We start from the raw sequence: 17581 nt of genomic DNA, 5'->3' as shown, positions 1-17581 counted from the left end.
GAGTACTTTGCTTGATAAGAACAACACAAATTATTACTGGTTTTGTGACCTTCTGAGTACTGTGTGATATGAAAAGATATAACCTTAAATTCATATTTGTACTTTTTTTTTTTTTTTTTTTTTTTCTGGAGGATTCTCATTTTGTTCAGTATAGAGCACTCTGCACGATGTTCAACTGCAAAATCCTTGGCTTCTTTAATCCTGAAAAGGGCTTGTTGTGTGATTCTATATAGTACCACAAGATTGTTCCATTTGTTAGATGGTGTAATATTATTTTGCCCATGTGGTAAATCGCTTTCAGGTTTGCAGAAGAAACAGGCATATTTATTTTAACTCTTAGATGTTTCTGCATGAAGTCACAGTAATTATATCTTTCACTATGCCCTATCCAAGCACACAATATATATGTATATAAATAAAATGGAATATAAATTTGGCCTTTAAGTCTTGGCTCTGGCATGTTGTATTACCTACTTTATGTCAGCCCTGTGTAACACGATACAGATCTGCATTCTGGTATCACTAGTTCGGTCAGAATCAGTGTTTGTTTAACCATCTTGCAAAAGCAATAACTCTTACAGCTGTCTAGATAGATACAAATCTCACTTGAAATATTCAGAATGAATCCTAAGATGGTTTGCTGGCACCCAGAGGGGAAACTGTAGTGCTCTTGCTCCATTCTTCTACCAAGGCCTGAACACTGAAAAAAACAACATTTACAATTGAGTTAGTTTCCAAACTGCCTAACTTTTCAGTTGTGTGTTTTTTATATGTTAAATATGGTTCAGAAGATTAAAGTCTTCGTTTTAGGCAAAGAAAGGAAATAATGTTTCCTGTCCCATTTGCCAAGCTAAGTGAACAACTGTTCCAGCACAATTAGAATTGTTAATTGATTTGAAAACATAGGGCTTTGAAGGTGGAAAACTGCTGACATTATTTCAATGGGGAAATGCACTCCTGAGAGAGAGCACTGCAGTACAATTTCTCTCCTTGTTTTGTTGAATATACATCTATAAAAACACTGTGAATCATGCAGTAAAAACTGCTGTGCTGATATCATAAATCTCTGATAATAAAAATTTCATTGTTGAAACAATAAAATAGACTTTTATTATAACACAGAGTATCCACCTAAACATTGTCCTTTTAGCTTCTTTGAGTTAAATGTATGCACAGTTTTACAGTCTATAAACAGATCTGGAATAAAAGTTAATAAATGTCAAAATTTGCATTTCAAAAAATTCTTGCTGCATTTTAGGGAAGATCAATCTATGAACCTTTCAACATTATGTCAAATGAAATGCTAATTGTACCTTTAGGAATTTCAGAGACAGTGACAAGAAACTAAATGCTCTGTTCCTTTGCATCAGCAAGTCGAGGATAATTGTATATCTACTCTTGTGAACTTCTAAGAAAAAAAGAAAAATGCTAAGAAAAAAGGGTTTTCTATTCTTTAACTCAGGAGGGTAAACTCCTTCAGCCACCCTTCATCAATCTACCTTCAAATAAAGTGTGTTAACATGTTGACAATGGACAAATCACACAGAGCTACATTTATTCATTTTATAATAGGTTTGTCAAATGAGCTTCAGCTAGAGATTTAAGAGTGAGAAACATTTCTATCCAGGAACAACTGACTTTTATTCTGTTCAAGCTGCTAGAATGGTTTTGCAGCATAAATTTCTTTTTTAGGAAGAACTATCTTCCTCCTCCCTCCCCAAATATTAGTAAAGTACTACTTCTTTAAAGGCTAAAACCACTAAAAAATATAAAGAAGAGGCATAAGAGGTTTTTTATATCCTCTCTAGACAAATCTGTAGTGCATCCCTTGTTTTGTTTAGTAATCATTCTTAGCAGTTTATGTCTAAGCAATACAAATTACATGCCATACAGGTAAGTGCAAGAACACACTTGTGCAATAAGGAAAGCTAGCTGGAAAGTAGCACCTAATTCAGGTTTGCAACGTTTACCCTGGTATTATCCTACCCTCACTATATTGAATATATTTCCTACAGCTACACTGAGCCTGTTGAAACATTCACTTACTGTGCGGAGATTGAGAGACGGAATAAAGTCGAGGAAATGTTTATGCTCATGTTAACCTGTTCAGTCAGCTTTATCCTGTTCAGGCCTGGACTAGACATCTTCTAACTCTCTGAATGTTTTTATAGCAAACAGTATGTGGTTTCCAAAACAGAGACAACTCTTATCCTGCCTTTCAGGACTATGGTCTATAGGCCTACATTTGTATATTTTAGGTCATTCTGTATAAAACCATTGTAAACTGTATTTCATTTAGAAGCTATGTAACTCAGGCATACTTCAGAGCTAGAATTCATACTGGAGAATCTACTTCTATTTGTGTTGCTGCTACATATCTGAAAAGGAAGCTAGTTAAATATTTGAGCCCAATCCTGTTGTCATTACAGTCAAAGGCAATTTTGTCTTTGATGTGAACAGGAATTAAGTTGGATTCTTGTATTCATAGGTCCACCAGAACATGTAACGACAGCCGTATTTTTAATTTACACTAAGTAAATGTAAAATTATACACTCAGAAGTGATGTATTTAAGTAATTTCAGCCCTGTGTAACCTCTCACTGCTAGAACACAGGCTACTTACTGGTTCAAATGTTCTGAACTATTTAAAATTGCTATCCATTGATTTTCTTTCAAAAATGCTAATCTCTATGCCATCTTCATGCTATATAATAGCTAGATAATCAGAAAATGTGGTAGTCGTGGACCTTATCTACCTGCTACTTATTTATAACAAATATTTCCAAATGTATGATTGCTCTGTTTTTTAGTAAAATCAATTCCTGACTCTCCATTCCAAGAAAGTATTATTCATCTTCATATTCACGATACAGTGCAAAAGTATATTGCAACAAGAAAAAATACATATCAGAAAGAAAAGGATAAAAGAAAAAACTTGGCATAATCTGCACAATTCATTATGTAGTCCATGCAATGAATAACTACCCCATGTAGTAAACAATATTGTAATACAACATTTTGGGATAAGTGAATTTCAGCACGCCATTCAAACATGTAACTATAATTTCAACATAAATTGAATGGATTCAGTCAGTTCACTGGGGCCCTTTCTTCACCAATATATCTTTCACAACTGTGAAGTCTGTAATCAGGTGGACTTTTATTTTCATTTCACTTCATGCTTACATGAAAAAGAACAGATATGAAACAGGCAGAACTTTCTTAAGCACAATGTTAATCTTTTTTTTTTTAAGAGTCAAAACTGCAGGCTAATAAAGACCATTTAAAATAAAAGGGACCATTACTCCTCGGTTTTATATGAGCTTACATGCTTTCATTGTGCAAAGTGTGTTATTAATTTAACATGCCAGATTCATAGGTTTCTGCAATATCAGGTTTGATGTATTCATTATCGGCACTCAGTACATTAATTCACGCTGAAGTCCGGTAAATCAAAATTATACCATCTGGCTTCCTGTTCTTAATGATGAATTTGATGTAGGGGTGATTAAGATTGTTAGGCTTTTGAATTTTAATGTAAAAATTAGGGGATTAAAAAGGCATTTAGAAATGACCAATAGTTAGAATAAACTTACTGACAGGATCTAATTTGTGTACTTGCTAGTAAAGCTCCATTTTAATTAGCAGCCACAGTCTTTCAGCACAAGCTCAAAGAGACAGAAGTTTAGTGATTAAGAAGATGAAGCTGTTAAATTGATAAATTGACCTTGAAATACTTGTAACTGTGGGGGATGGCCTAGTAGCTGTATGGTTGGTATGTTGTGCTACCACATGGGGGAAAGAGTTTCAGGATTGACCCTAGTAATTCCGTCTTTTTAGATGATTGGCCAACTGGGGGTGGGAAAAAATCAGAGGTGACCTGCTCAATGTCTAAATTCAATTGCTCAATTTGTAAGCAAACAAATTCCATTATTATTTAGCACTTGCTGGCAGATAGCCTAAAATACCATCTCAGTTCTTCAACATCTTACTCACTCCTTCTGTCAGAGAGAGGTGCTAAAACCAGGTAGAAAAGATAATGGGGTTGAAACAACATCATAAGGTGAATGATGACCTTTCAGCTACCATTGAGAGCAGAACAGTCAGGGACAAATTTGTCTCTCACTTGTCAAATGTTCTTGATAATAGTCAAGCAGTCATATCTTTGACAAGATGATTCCATTGTACCTATGGTATTTTATTAATCTAAAACAAAGACATTGCATATTGTTGCATGGAAATTGCTCAAATCTTTTATGGGACAGATAAGATAAGTAAGAGTTAGAGCATGCGAAGGGAAGATAGCTCTTCTTAGGGTGTCTGAGTTTGTTAGAGCTGCATGACATCACGTGGAATCACATTAGGGTCAACAAGCTAAGGCAACTCAAATTCATATACATAGTAAAATTGAAATTTTAAAAAAAAGCTCTTCTCCCATGTTTTGGCAAGGTTCCAGTTATTTCTATCATCTCAGAGAAATGTGATAATATGTTAGATCTCACCTCCCCTTTAAAATTCCTAAAGATAGTCGCTAATATTGGTACACTGTGGTGGGTATAACTTACAAGAGAAAACGAGTACATTTGTACATATCAACAGTTTGAAGGATTCTCATTCCTTGGCAAGTCAGGGAATATTTTAAGTCTTATATTTTAGAGGAAATCGAATCTTGACTAACCACTGCAATTTATGTCATTTTAAATAAGATATATTTGAATAAGTATATTTTTCATGCCCTAAAAAGACTGATGTCTTCTTTTATAAGCTCATCCTGTGACACACTTGAGTAGGTAGGTATATTGATTTTTTTCTTTTTCTGATGGCAATGAAGTGTAAATGGAAAATATCAGACTTGGCAATCACTTAAACCATGTGAAAATTTCAGAGTGAAGGCTATTAGAGTCACTTTGTGATCTCCCTAGATGACCAAGGAAAAAAACATTTCTACATTTCTTCAGATCCTTTGTGTGACAGCTAAGGAGAATAACATTTTTTCTAATATGCCAGTTTTAGTCTCTAGTTGAGAATAACCTCAGTGCTTTCTTATGTCACTAGCTGAGAGAAGATGAAAGACCCAGCCTTGTGTAAATGGCTTTGTCTAACCATCAGTCTTTAGCTCTGCATGGCAGCTGTACTATTGACATTAGCTTGTGCACTGGGTGAAATTGAAGTGAGTTAAATGTGACCTTGGCTTAGTTGTTGAAGTAGAAATGAACTCTACTGGGAGTGAAAAAAAATAAGACCAGTTTCTCTAACTTCATTTTTTCTTTAATGAGTTTAACAGCACTCTTAGGATTTGATACATTTTATAAAAAAGCTTTTATTTCCTTTTCTATTATACAATGAGTAATCACCATTAGTAAGGTTAGCTTGCCCTTTTAGTATAAAACCCTGATTTTAGGTGTTTATATCCCAATTACTATAAAAAGCACATATCTCCCCCCCAAAAAATCTACTGCCTTTTCTGTATGTTGTCCACTGTACCATTTCACAAAAGACCTGTTAACCACACTTATTAATTATAGTTAAAACATTAAAAATATTGCAAAATGTTCAGTGCGTCTAATGACTTTGCTTTGTCTGTTAGGTTACATTGAAATTCACTGAACTACTTGCTGGTAAATCACATGCTAATGTGAGAGACATGCAGGTAAGTGAGGATGGTGTGGAGGCAACTGAGGATTTTCATCTTGTTTGTATTCAGTGATTTTTCCATGAGTACATGACAACATGAAACATCTAAAGATGGGCAGAAGAACCAGGAACAACTAGTCACATTGTCATCCAGGTCTTCAGCTCATTGTGTGTAGGGCTTCAAACTGGGGGGGGGACTGGGCTATGTACACCAGAAATTCCCACCAGTTCACAAGACAGTGTGAGGTAAAATGGAAGCGTAAACCTCACATTCACTGTTGGGGTAATACGCTAGATGTATTTTGTAGAAAAGGACTTCAGAGGAAGCTGCATGGATGACTAGGGAATGGAAAAATGATCAATTCTGGGGCTCTGTGGCCCCAGGACCATTACAGGAGAAAGGAGGACAGAAACTTTTAGAAGAACCAGACACTGAGAAAAAGATCTTTCCCTGCTTTCAGGGAGACACTAAAGTCTCAGACTGAAGGCAGAATACTCACATCTTGGATAATCTAATCCTGAGTAGGGCAGTCCCAAAACTAAGCATATGTCTGGATAAAGGACAACTTATTTCTTGGGGGCAGACCTACAGCAAAAGTAAAATGATAAGAGCTTGGGGGTGTTAGACATAGGGTTGGATGCAGCCATTTATCACAAGACTACCCATTTTTTCTGGTCACTGTGGCAAGCATTTTCTTTTCTAAAAGGTGAACTTCAGTGAACTTACATTCACTGAATTGCACAGTATGATATGATAAACTATCTGAGGTACCGGTTAAAGTAATTAGAATGCTAGCTAAAAGAAAGTGAAAACTACTTGGGTTATGCCAGCTTTATTTTTTATGGAGATATATGCAGCAGCCAGTTCATTTCAATTAAATCTCTTCCAAGATAGAATTCAGTCCTTATCAGAATTTCCTTATTTGATAATTGCAACCCATTATTTGTGGGTTTTACACCCAACAACACTATTTTCCTGGTCACATTTCTATATCAGTCAAATAATTCTGACTCAATTACATTTCCCAAGCCTTCTTATGTGGCCCTAGTTTCAATTTCTTACAATTTACTGCTTATAAGCAATGGGTTAAAGGTTTGCGTGATATATTCCACTACCCCTAGATTTTCTGTATTGCTGTTTGAAAATGAAAATCTTTCTTTTCATCTTCAGTGTCTTTCTCTTACATTTTTCTGTATTATTTTATAACCATATATCTGTCCTTGGTCTTAGCCTTTCCAACTGCTCTTTATTTTAGTGTCCACCTCATTCATTTTGACTTATTTTCCAGTTTTGTGCAGTCATCAAATTTCAGCCTGTTACTGCACATTCTGTGTTTCAGGTTACTTTTATATAAGGTGAATAAAATCTGTCTTAATAGTGATACTTTGGCCTTATACTTGTCTGATACTTCCCTCTTTCACAACCGTTAGAACTTATAACTACCCTTTATAATATACATGTCAATTCTTAGGACATTAATGTAACATACTGCCAGTACCATACATCACCAGGCCTGCCACAAACTTCTCTTGAGTTCTTTCTGAAAAAACTTTGCTAGGACCTCAAGAAAGACTTTTTCTATAGTTTTGGTCTGTTTTAATCCATTTGAATTTCTTTAAACCCTTTTTTGCCAACTAAGCAAAATATTTCAATTCTGTAGTTGTCATAGTTTCTTTTTCTTGAATGTAATTAAGTTCATAAGACTTCTGGATTAGAGGCTTATACCACAGGAAATTCCTTTTATAAAATCAGGGATGTGTGAAAATTTCAGTGATCTGGTATTTTCCAAGGTTTAAGTCATACGCAGGGCCAGATTTATGTTTTTAAATAAAAGATGTCAAACAACAGAAGTTGTGGACTAGAAATCGCAGCCATTTCGAGCATCCTGCAAGTGCACAGTGCAGGGCTAGCAGATTATGGACTACAGAGAAAATGCCTGGCTGTGTCATATTCAGCCCTAAAAAAGCATATGGCCAGAAGCTGAGACACAGATAATTCCCTGGAATACCAAAAGCATCTCCAGCACACAAAACTGTGAATATGTGGCTATATGTATTATTGGAGCGTTTTTCACTATTGCCAAATGATTACCCATTTCCATAGCTCACTGATGGATATGGCAAATAAACCAATTCATCATAGAATAGAATCATAGAATAGCCTAGGTTGCCAGAGACCTCAAAATGTCATCTGGTCCAACTTTTCACAGGAAAGGGAGCCTAGATGAGATTATCTAGAACTCTGACAATTGCATTTTGAAAACCTCCAGGGATGGTGATTCTTTGATGTCCCTTGGGAGGTTGTTTCAGTGATTGCTTGTTCTCATTGTAAAAAATTTCTTTCTTATATCAAAAAGAAACCTCTCTTGGAGCAACTTGTACCTCTTTCTCCTTGTCTTCTCCATGTGACTCCTTGTGAACAGAGAGCCTTCATCCTCTTTGTAGATGCTCTTTAAGTACTGGAATACTGTGTTGAGATTGCCCTGAGCCTTCTCTTCATCAGGGAGAAAAGAACTAACTCATTCTGTCTTTTCTCAAAGGGCAGGTTCTCCTGCCCCTTTGATCATCTTTGTGGCCTCCCCTTTGGACCCTCTCCAGCCTGTCTACATCTTTCTTGATCTGCGGGGACTCAGTCCTGCTGGAGTCACAAAATCACAAGCATGCAATGAGACTTCAGAGGGGGAGGAACAAAATTTGCAATTTAGGATCTTTCCTTTTTTAGTTCAATTTCATTGTTAATTTTGACATTGTAGAAATTTTTTTCTCTCAGAGAACATGATCCAAGGCTTTCAATGTCTTCTTATTGTTAGAACTATATAGTAAAGTCTCCAGTGTTTACATCTGCTAATAACGATCACCTGTCATTTTACAGAGCCCATTAACAGAGAAAGAGGGCAGAACTTAAGAAACACAGAACTTAAAAGCGTTAGTAGATAAATAACCATTCATATGGTTTTAAGATAGAAATGCACTTCTGAGTGTTTATGAAATTCACACAAGTGGTCTTGTACAGCTTTAGAAAATCCATATAATTAATTAATATCTTTACCTTTTAAAGTATTTGTTTCACCTTTCATCTTACAAGTCAAGCTTTCTAGATTTTAGCTAGATCACTTCTTAAATATGTGCTCCTTTGTCCTTTTCAGTTCCAAAGAGATTATAAATAAACTTGCTAAAGGTTTCCCTATCTCTTCTGGGACGCTTCATCAAACGTGTACCTTCTGGTCCTTTAGTTTTGTCAGTCTTTAAATGTTCTAATTTCTAGGTCACCTCTTCTGGCATGATCTTAAGTTTCTTCAGTATGCCTTCCACCTCTGCTGTTAAATTTATGTCTGTTTCTGGCATCTGTTCCCAATCCTCCTTTGTGAACACTGGGGCTCAGAATTCATTAAATTTTTTAGCAATGCCTACCTAGGCTGTCAATAAATTACTTTCACTATCTTTTTGAGGCCTTGCTGTTTTGTTTGCTGATGTCTTGTTCTTATTAGTCAATTTATCCTAACTTAATCCTGGTTTCTCCTTTCTTTTACAACAACATAACTCAGAAGTCTTTCTGTTAAAAATTATTATGGGAACTGTGCAAGAAAGCAAAGCAACTAACTCTTTTTTAGACTTGCTCCTTTTTCTGATCCATGTTGTTGCCTACTTTGTGTTCATTTTGCAATTTTCCCTTGTCCCTGACCTGCTGTAAATAAGAGAATTATCCTGTAGCCAGCTCACTTCTCTAATGCTATCCAAAGATATTATGCTTTCTAAAGATATAGTGGATTGGATTCTAACATACTCTGTACTTGGTCAATTATTTTAATTCATGCAAATCAGATGTAAAGAACCATAGAAAAAGCTCTTGAAACACTTGTCTTGCCTGAGTACCAACATTTATCAGACACAGATCAAACCCATTGTATCAGTGAAGCTGTTCTAGGCTGGTATACTTTTTCTTCCTCCCAGCATCTGTTGAGATTTTTTGAGAGAAAATAGCTAAATTATAAATCCATTCAAAAATTTGTAGTGTTGTGGGTGGAACCTTTTGGGGTCCACTGAAAACTGAATACAGCTATTGTCAACTAGTAACAGCTGCAAATCAACTTAACCATGGTTTATCTATATATCTATATATAAATATATATTTTTATATCTAGTATACAATAATTTTGTATGATGTGAACTAAATATTAACGTTTTTATAACATTAACAAACTCAGTACGCTTTGTGCATGGATGTTTTTATGTCTTTTTAAACATGCTATAGATCAATCAATATTGAACCAATGTATTTGTGTAAATCTTTTAAAAATATCTATATAATTTAAGATTAAATTTCTAACCAGTTCCTAAAAAGATCTAGGTATTTGTACCTTTCATTTTGCAGCCATATATAACTCTAGAAATAATGATACATCAAGGTTATTAACCTGTTCAAGACCCTGATAAATTCAGAGCTATAACTATTATTACTATTGATGTTACCTTTGCTATGCTTCTTGAATTTGCATACACACATCTTAGAAAAACCCGTGAGTGCCTCATTATTTTAAAATATTTTAATATTTACTTTTTTTATCTCTTCAAGTATTGTGAGGTTTGGGTTTTTTTCCACTCTCTCTAGGCATTTTGTTGTCTATTTTGTTGTTTGATATTATTGTCACCTTGTCCACCCATCTGCTTCTTCAGCCTATTTCTTTCCTCATTTTTTGACAGTGCCTGTATAATGTTTCTCACACATCTGGTTTCTCTCCTATATATTGGCTTAAGCCCTCCCTCATGTTTCTGTGTATCCTCTTAGCATCTGGTAGATCACTGCCTGTTTAAGGAGATGCCTATTCAGAAATCAACTTTCTGCTGCAATGTTGTGAAACTCCAGGTAGGCTGGGGTGAAGCTACAGTAGACAATAATTATTATTCAGTGACTGATGCAAAAATTCTGTACATAATGAAAGAGCCTATTGTTATGCAGATACTCATGGGGATAGTGTGAGGGTTTCTGAAGAAACCTTTGGTTTAAATCTTTCAGTTAAAATCTCAGTCTTAATGTTGCATCAGTATAACTTCTGCATTTAATAAAAAATGGATTAAGCTTTGAGAGAACCTTTTTTATAATAATTATCCTGATTATTTATTCGCAGTACTCTTAGAATGTTTTTATTTGCATAGTTTAAGAACTTCAGCCACCTAGAACTAGTTAATAAAGACATAAGACTATGCAGTCTTATCCAAACCAACACATCTTCCCTGTGGTCTTTTTCCCTCAATATATCTCCTCCACAAAAAGACATATCCATTTCTTGAACTCACAGATGTTCTTTGCTCTTTCCCCATCATTGTCCCATATACAACAGTTTGGCTACACTGTGTTACCAGAACTTCTTTAATGCAATTCCTCTTATGGGTAGAGAGCTAGTGTACTACCATATTAATTCACATTTACTCCTAATGTACGTTACATTTTGGATTTATGACTGGCTTCGAGTGTTTGTTTATGTCTTACAAGAAAATACTTGCCACACATAGTATAGAAATGAAACCCACACAAACACCAAGTAGAAGAGCTTTGCAGAGTAGAATTTGGAGGAAGAGAGTAGTACAATCTTTCACCCACACTATGGACACTGTCTCCCCCTGCTCTATTCACCAGTAACAATGCAGAGTTCACATTTCCATTTACTTGTAGACCCATTGCTTGCCTTGTGACTTCAGTGGCTCAGCTTTCTCTTGCCTCAGACCCAATCCTTCTTCCTCATTCCTTGCTCCTGGGAAGAACATCGATGCCTATCATTGCTTTGTGGTACACAGGGGGAGCTGGAAGCACCCTCTGTTAGTCATTGCTTGCCTGACATTAAAATCACTGACAGCTTAGAAGACTTGTTTGTCTTTGTTTAAATAACTGTTTATCTATCATCATAATGCTACCTTGGTCCAATAATGGCAGGCACCACAGATCTAAATTCCATCTGCGTGATCACCCTTGACAGGTCTATACACCTCCTGCCCTCTAAGGAGTAGAGTAAGCACAAAAATGGATTCATTCAATGTTTGGTTTCCCTTTTCTAGTCATGCACACCACCCAGTCTGGGAGACCTAGATGACTAGTCTTCAAATTTATTCTTAGTTTCTATATTTAAGCAACTTTAATCTTCTTTATATATTTAATCTTCTTTAATAAGATGAAACATTCATATTCAGGTATCTTTTTTGTGTTGTACTATTACACCAGTGTTTTGTCCTTTACCCTATTATTCTTTTCTGTTCCATGACTTTAAGTAAGCAATTTATCTCTGGTATAGAACCTTGTCAGTTGTCTTTTTAAAATCTAAGTATAGTACATGCATTGAATTTCTCTATCATGGCAGTAACATCTTAAAAAAATTTCATGTTAGTTAAGTGCGACCTCTCTTGCCCAAGTCCACATTGATTATCACTGTTTCAAGGAGTCATCTTTCATTAAAATACAGGTGGTTTTGAATATTTTCATTAAATAAATTATAATTTCTTAGGTTGCCTCTTGGTGCTTCTTAATAATTAATAGTTTTATAGCTCTTTACTTCTATATCTAAAAATTATTAGAAAACCTTCAGCAAATTTCTGTGAATAGAAAAAAATGTTATTTCACTGAGATCACAGTGACAAATTTAGTTGGACAGAGCACCTAAAAATATTTTACTGGTGTTATGTAAATAGCAAATGTTGTTGGAAGTAATTTGATGCAAACCCAGCAAGAATCCTCGTATCTGGCTCACTATTCACATTCAATGTCTCTATATCGTGAAAGTTGTGAATTAACACCAGGAATTTTCTCATTCCCCTGTGCTTCTAAGATATTCCCCATGGAAAGAAGTTATAGGAAATATGTTGTATTAACAGTGCCCGTATTTTTTAAAATGGAAACGCTTTGCCAGTAAGTAGGGTCCTACAGTATTCCCTGCATTTGGCAAATTCTCCTTGCCTAATTTTGAAAAATTAATACCTGCAGTGTAGGCTTTATCTTTAGTGCTTATGTGCTTTATCTAGGCCTTTGGAGGCTGAAGAGTTCTACAGAGACCTCACTGTTTTGGCTGGTAACAATGAAAATGTGCAGCCCATTGATTTGGTAAACACTTAACCTGATATAGACGCTTAAAGTATCTCAGCTATATTCATTCCATTACTGTTAATTTAAAATCAGGAGGCAATGGAGTTACATGGGGATAGATCTCACACGAGTGAAAGGAATCAGACTCATCATCAGCTATTCTACTGAATATTCTATTGAACTGTTGTGAATGACATCCAGAGCTGAACTGAAGATAAATGCATTTCATAGTGATTTAATATTATTATATTTCTGAATGTGGCATGCTCCTTATGCCCAAATGCCAGAAGTATAACTGAGAAAGGCTTCTTGATGTGGAAGGAAAGATGACGTAATAGGAAGGAGCAAGGAGAACAATATAGCACAGTTATAAGGAGAGACAGAAGACCATGCTGTGGTAAAATTGGAACCAAGAGGTGTCATGATGAAGAGAAGAGAAACAATAATTTGCATTTTGTGCAGTACCTTTTAGTCAAGAGTATCAAAACACTTTACAGTTTAGCTTAGGTCTCTCTGTTGCTGTAAATATGTGTGGCATGTAAAAAACTGTAAGTGGCTTCTGTAAAGAACAAGACCACTAAAAGCTGGACATACTGCTCTGACTTGTAACACTTAGCCAATAAAATGCTTCTCTGAACGACAGGGAAACATAAACAAAAAATGGAACAAAATGATACGATGAGGCAGAAATACAGCCTTCACCCTAGACTTTCATGAAAATCTGAGTTTATTCTATCTCTGTTGCTCTTATTTACTCTATCTTACAGGACAGCCATAACTCCCAGCACTAATGGGATTTAATTTCTAATGCTTGCTTTGATAATTTCACTCCAGACTGTAGAGGAAAAGACAAGGAAGATAACTATTCTTAATGTGCATTCTTACTTTTCTAGAACAGTGACTACCCATGAGAAAGTCATGGATGCATCCATGATGAGATGCACCTGCAGTTGCTGAGGGAACTGGCAGATAAAGGGGCTAAGCCTCTATCCATCATACCTGATAAGTTGTGGCGGTCTGGTGAAGTTCCTGCTAACTGGAAAAAGGGAAACACAACCCCAATTTTTAAAAAGGGAAAAAAGAAGATCTGGGGAACTACAGCCTGGGGAACTACAGCCTTACTTCTGTGCTCTGCAAGATCATGGAGAAGATCCTCCTGAAAACTATGCCAGGGCACATGGAAAATAAGGAGATGATTGGTGACAGCCAACATAGCTTCACTAAGGGCAAATTGTACCTGACAAATTTGGTGGCCTTCTATAATGGGATTACAGCACTGGTGAATAAAGGAAGAGCAATTGATGTTGCCTATCTGGACTTGTGCAAAATACTTTATAGTGTCCTGCACGACATGCTTGTCTCTAAACTGGAGAGACATGGATTTGATGGATGGACCACTTGGTAGATGAGGAATTGGCTGCATGGTCAGACTCAAAGGGTTGCAGTCAAAGGCTCTATGTCCGAGTAGAGACCAGTGACGAGTGGCATTCCTCAGGAGTCGGTGTTGGGACCAGTGCTGTTTAACGTCTTTGTTGGTGACATGGACAGTGGGATCGAGTGCATCCTCAACAATTTTGCATACTCCACCAAGCTGTGTGGTGCAGTCAACACTCTAGAGGGAAGGGATGTGCCATCAGAAGGGACCTGGACAGGCTTGAGAGGTGGGCCCATGTAAATCTCATAAAGTTCAACAAGGCCAAGTTCAAGGTCCTGCACATGGGCTGAAACAATCATAAGCACAAATACAGGCTGAGCGGTGAGAGGATTGAGAGCAGCCTTGTAGAGAAGGACTTGGGGGTATTAGTGGGTGGAAAACTATGTATGAGCCAGCAATGTGCGTTTGCAGCCCAGAAATCCAACTGTATCCTGGGCTGCATCAAGAGAAGTGTGGCCAGCAGGTCAAGGGAGGAGATTCTCTCCCTCTACTGTACTCTTATGACACCCCACCTGCAATACTCCGTTCAGCTCTGGGGCCCCCCAGTATATTGGACCTGTTGCAGTGGGACCAGAGGAGGACCATGAAGATAATCAGGGGTCCAAAACATCTTCCTTATGAGGACCAGCTGAGACAGTTGTGGTTGTTCAGCCTGGAGAAGGGAAGACTCCAGGGAGACCTTATAGCAGCCTTACAGTACTTAAAGGGGGCTACAGGAAATGTGGGGAGGGACTCTTTGTCAGGAAGTATAGGGATAAGATGAGAGGTAAAGGTTTTAAACTGAAAGAGGGTAGATTTCAATTAGATATGAGGAACAAATCCTGTACTGTGAGGGTGGTGAGGCACTGGAACAGGTTTCCCAGAGAGGTTGTGGCTGCCCCCTCCCTGGAAGTGTTCACAGCCAGGTTGGACGGGGCTTTGAGTAACTTGACCTAGTGGAAGCTGTCCCTGCCCATGGCAGGGCAGGTGGAACTAGCTGAACTTGAGGGTTCCTTCCAACCCAAAACATTCTATGATGTTATGAAGTCATTTAATCTTAGCAGTCAAGTCCTTGAACTCTAACTCAAAATAATGGCTACCAGCATGACTACTGGGGAGTAAGTGCATCATACAGGGCTCCAGAAAAGCATTTATGTTCACTGGGAATCCACAGTAAGCACTTGCTTCAGAAATTCAGTGTCACTGTCTGTCATTTCAAGGAAGTCAGGACAGCTCACCATTTATTTCTGGAAACAGCTAGTAACAGGTACCATTTCATCTTATAGACTAGTGGTTAGAAAGGAGGAAACAAGACAATCACCACTTCAATTTGAGGAGAGTCAGAATAATTATGGCAGTACTGCTCTTTTGCCTTGTAAGCACAACTGGCAGTTAATTTCAAACAAATCAAGAAAAATGTATTCTTTTCACCTTCTCCCTAAAGGATTTCTTTCTTAGAGAACTGCCACACAAACAGTTCATCTGTTGGCCTAAGTAGTAGATTAAAGCCTGACTGGACAAGGAAAGGAACAAGAAGCTGGACGAGTGACAAAATGTCCTGAGGTGGGTCTGCTACTTATGGAAACATTTATTTTATCATCAGCCAAAACACCTCAGGAGTCCTCCTCCTTCCTCTTCCACCTAATTCTTTTCTCTGTCCCATGACTCCTTCAAGAGTTTTTTGCTGCCACAGTTGCATGAAATGCTGAGTCTGCTGGCTTTGTTTGAGGGGAAAGAAATTCTGATGGGGAGTGGGAACAAGCATCTGTGAATGGGTGTAGGGGTGTGAGCCTGTTACACAAAAACAAAAGGGTAACTTAATTAACATTTAACAAGCTTAGTTCACAGTTGTATCGCCCACTTTCCCAGAAAGAGCCCTAACCAGGAGGTCTGAAGCTGCTGTGGGTGGGAATGTTCTCTGCCTTCCAGTTTAAGCTTTTCTTTGGTGTTGCAAATGGTTCAGTAACTGAAATAAGGAGAGACATACATTAAAAAAAATCATATTTGTGAATGTTCTCATTAATGGCAGTGTGCCACTTAAACATACCTTTTTACCTGTGTTTTTAAGTGTCTACAGCATCAGTGTTGGAGTAATGACCTAATCAATGCACTTCCTTAAAATACGTGCATACGACGGATTCTTGACTTCCTTGTGTATCAACAAACCTTAGAATCTTATTCCTCTTGGGTATAAATTGGTCATATTTTGTTGTAAACCAACATCAATTTCCATGTTGCTACGGAGGTTCTGCACTGTGGTTTACAGGATATTTTGGACTCACGTATGGTTCCTGGTGTCTTTTTCTGAGTCTGTGCACAGCAAAACATTCACGGAAATATCTAAAATCTACCTCAGATCCACATTTAAGTCAGTAGGCAAGAGTATTATATTGGGGCACGACAAGTGCATTTTAGTGCTTTTGTGTGGGTGGAACAGTTTGGCCCATCCAGAACTCTGACTCAAAAAGTTATTGATAGTACAGGTAATGGGGAACAAAACAAAGGTATAGTGGAATGAAGTCTGAAGTAAGAACAAGAGAATTAGAAAATGTCAGTATCAGCATTGAGATACTTTTAGATGCAGTTCAAGGCATACATATCTTTAATCTGATTTACCTGAAGCTGGACATATGCCTGTTATCTATAAGGCTTTTTATAAGAAAAAACCAGTAGAATCTGTAGGAAACAGACTAATATGATATCTTGAAAAATACGCTGCCATAACAACAGAGAACAGAACACAACACTTGCTTCTGTAGTGATGTACAGATAAAAGAAAGGTTATTGGGTGTCAATGTGAACTGCTAAATTTTCCTTCCAAAAATAAAAACAAACAGTAAGAGTCTGAATCTGAATTCATTTACATAAAAGTAAATATATTGACTTTAGTTGATGGAATTGCTCTGAATGTAACTGGGATTAAAATCTAACTTGCTGTTCTCTTCCTATGATCAGACCTGGTTTAACTGTAGGAGTGCACAGGACTTTAACAAGATCAGAAATTAAACAGTGCTGTAAACTTTAATAGTGAAAGAACAGAGTGACCTGACTAGCATATCTGTCTCTGCTGCTCTAGCTTTGACGAGTATTATAGAAACAACAAACTTGAGCCTTAGTTCCAGTGAGGATAGTATGTATGAAATCTGACTTGCCACATCTTACACAAAATTTTCTGCATGGTGACCTTTTGCCAAAACAAATTGTATGAAGTTGCTAGCGTTTGCAGGTAGTTGGCAGTTTGCTGTCCAAAGCAAATATAAGAAACTCAATGAGCAGTGGCAGTTATGAAAACTGTTGTGTCTAAACAAACTAATCAGAGCACAGTTCCTGAGACACAGTGCTTTATAAATTGTTTGTTTAAGGACTGAGTTTATAGCAAGAAGCATTGGAGTCATAAAAATGAAAGAATCTGTGCTTAAATATGGTAACATAGTTGCTTTAAATACACCTTGAAAAAATGATAT

The sequence above is a fragment of the Athene noctua genome, chromosome 1 (assembly GCF_965140245.1).
Source record: "Athene noctua chromosome 1, bAthNoc1.hap1.1, whole genome shotgun sequence".
NCBI classification, from domain to species: domain Eukaryota; kingdom Metazoa; phylum Chordata; class Aves; order Strigiformes; family Strigidae; genus Athene; species Athene noctua.
This window is presented reverse-complemented; position numbering follows the sequence as displayed.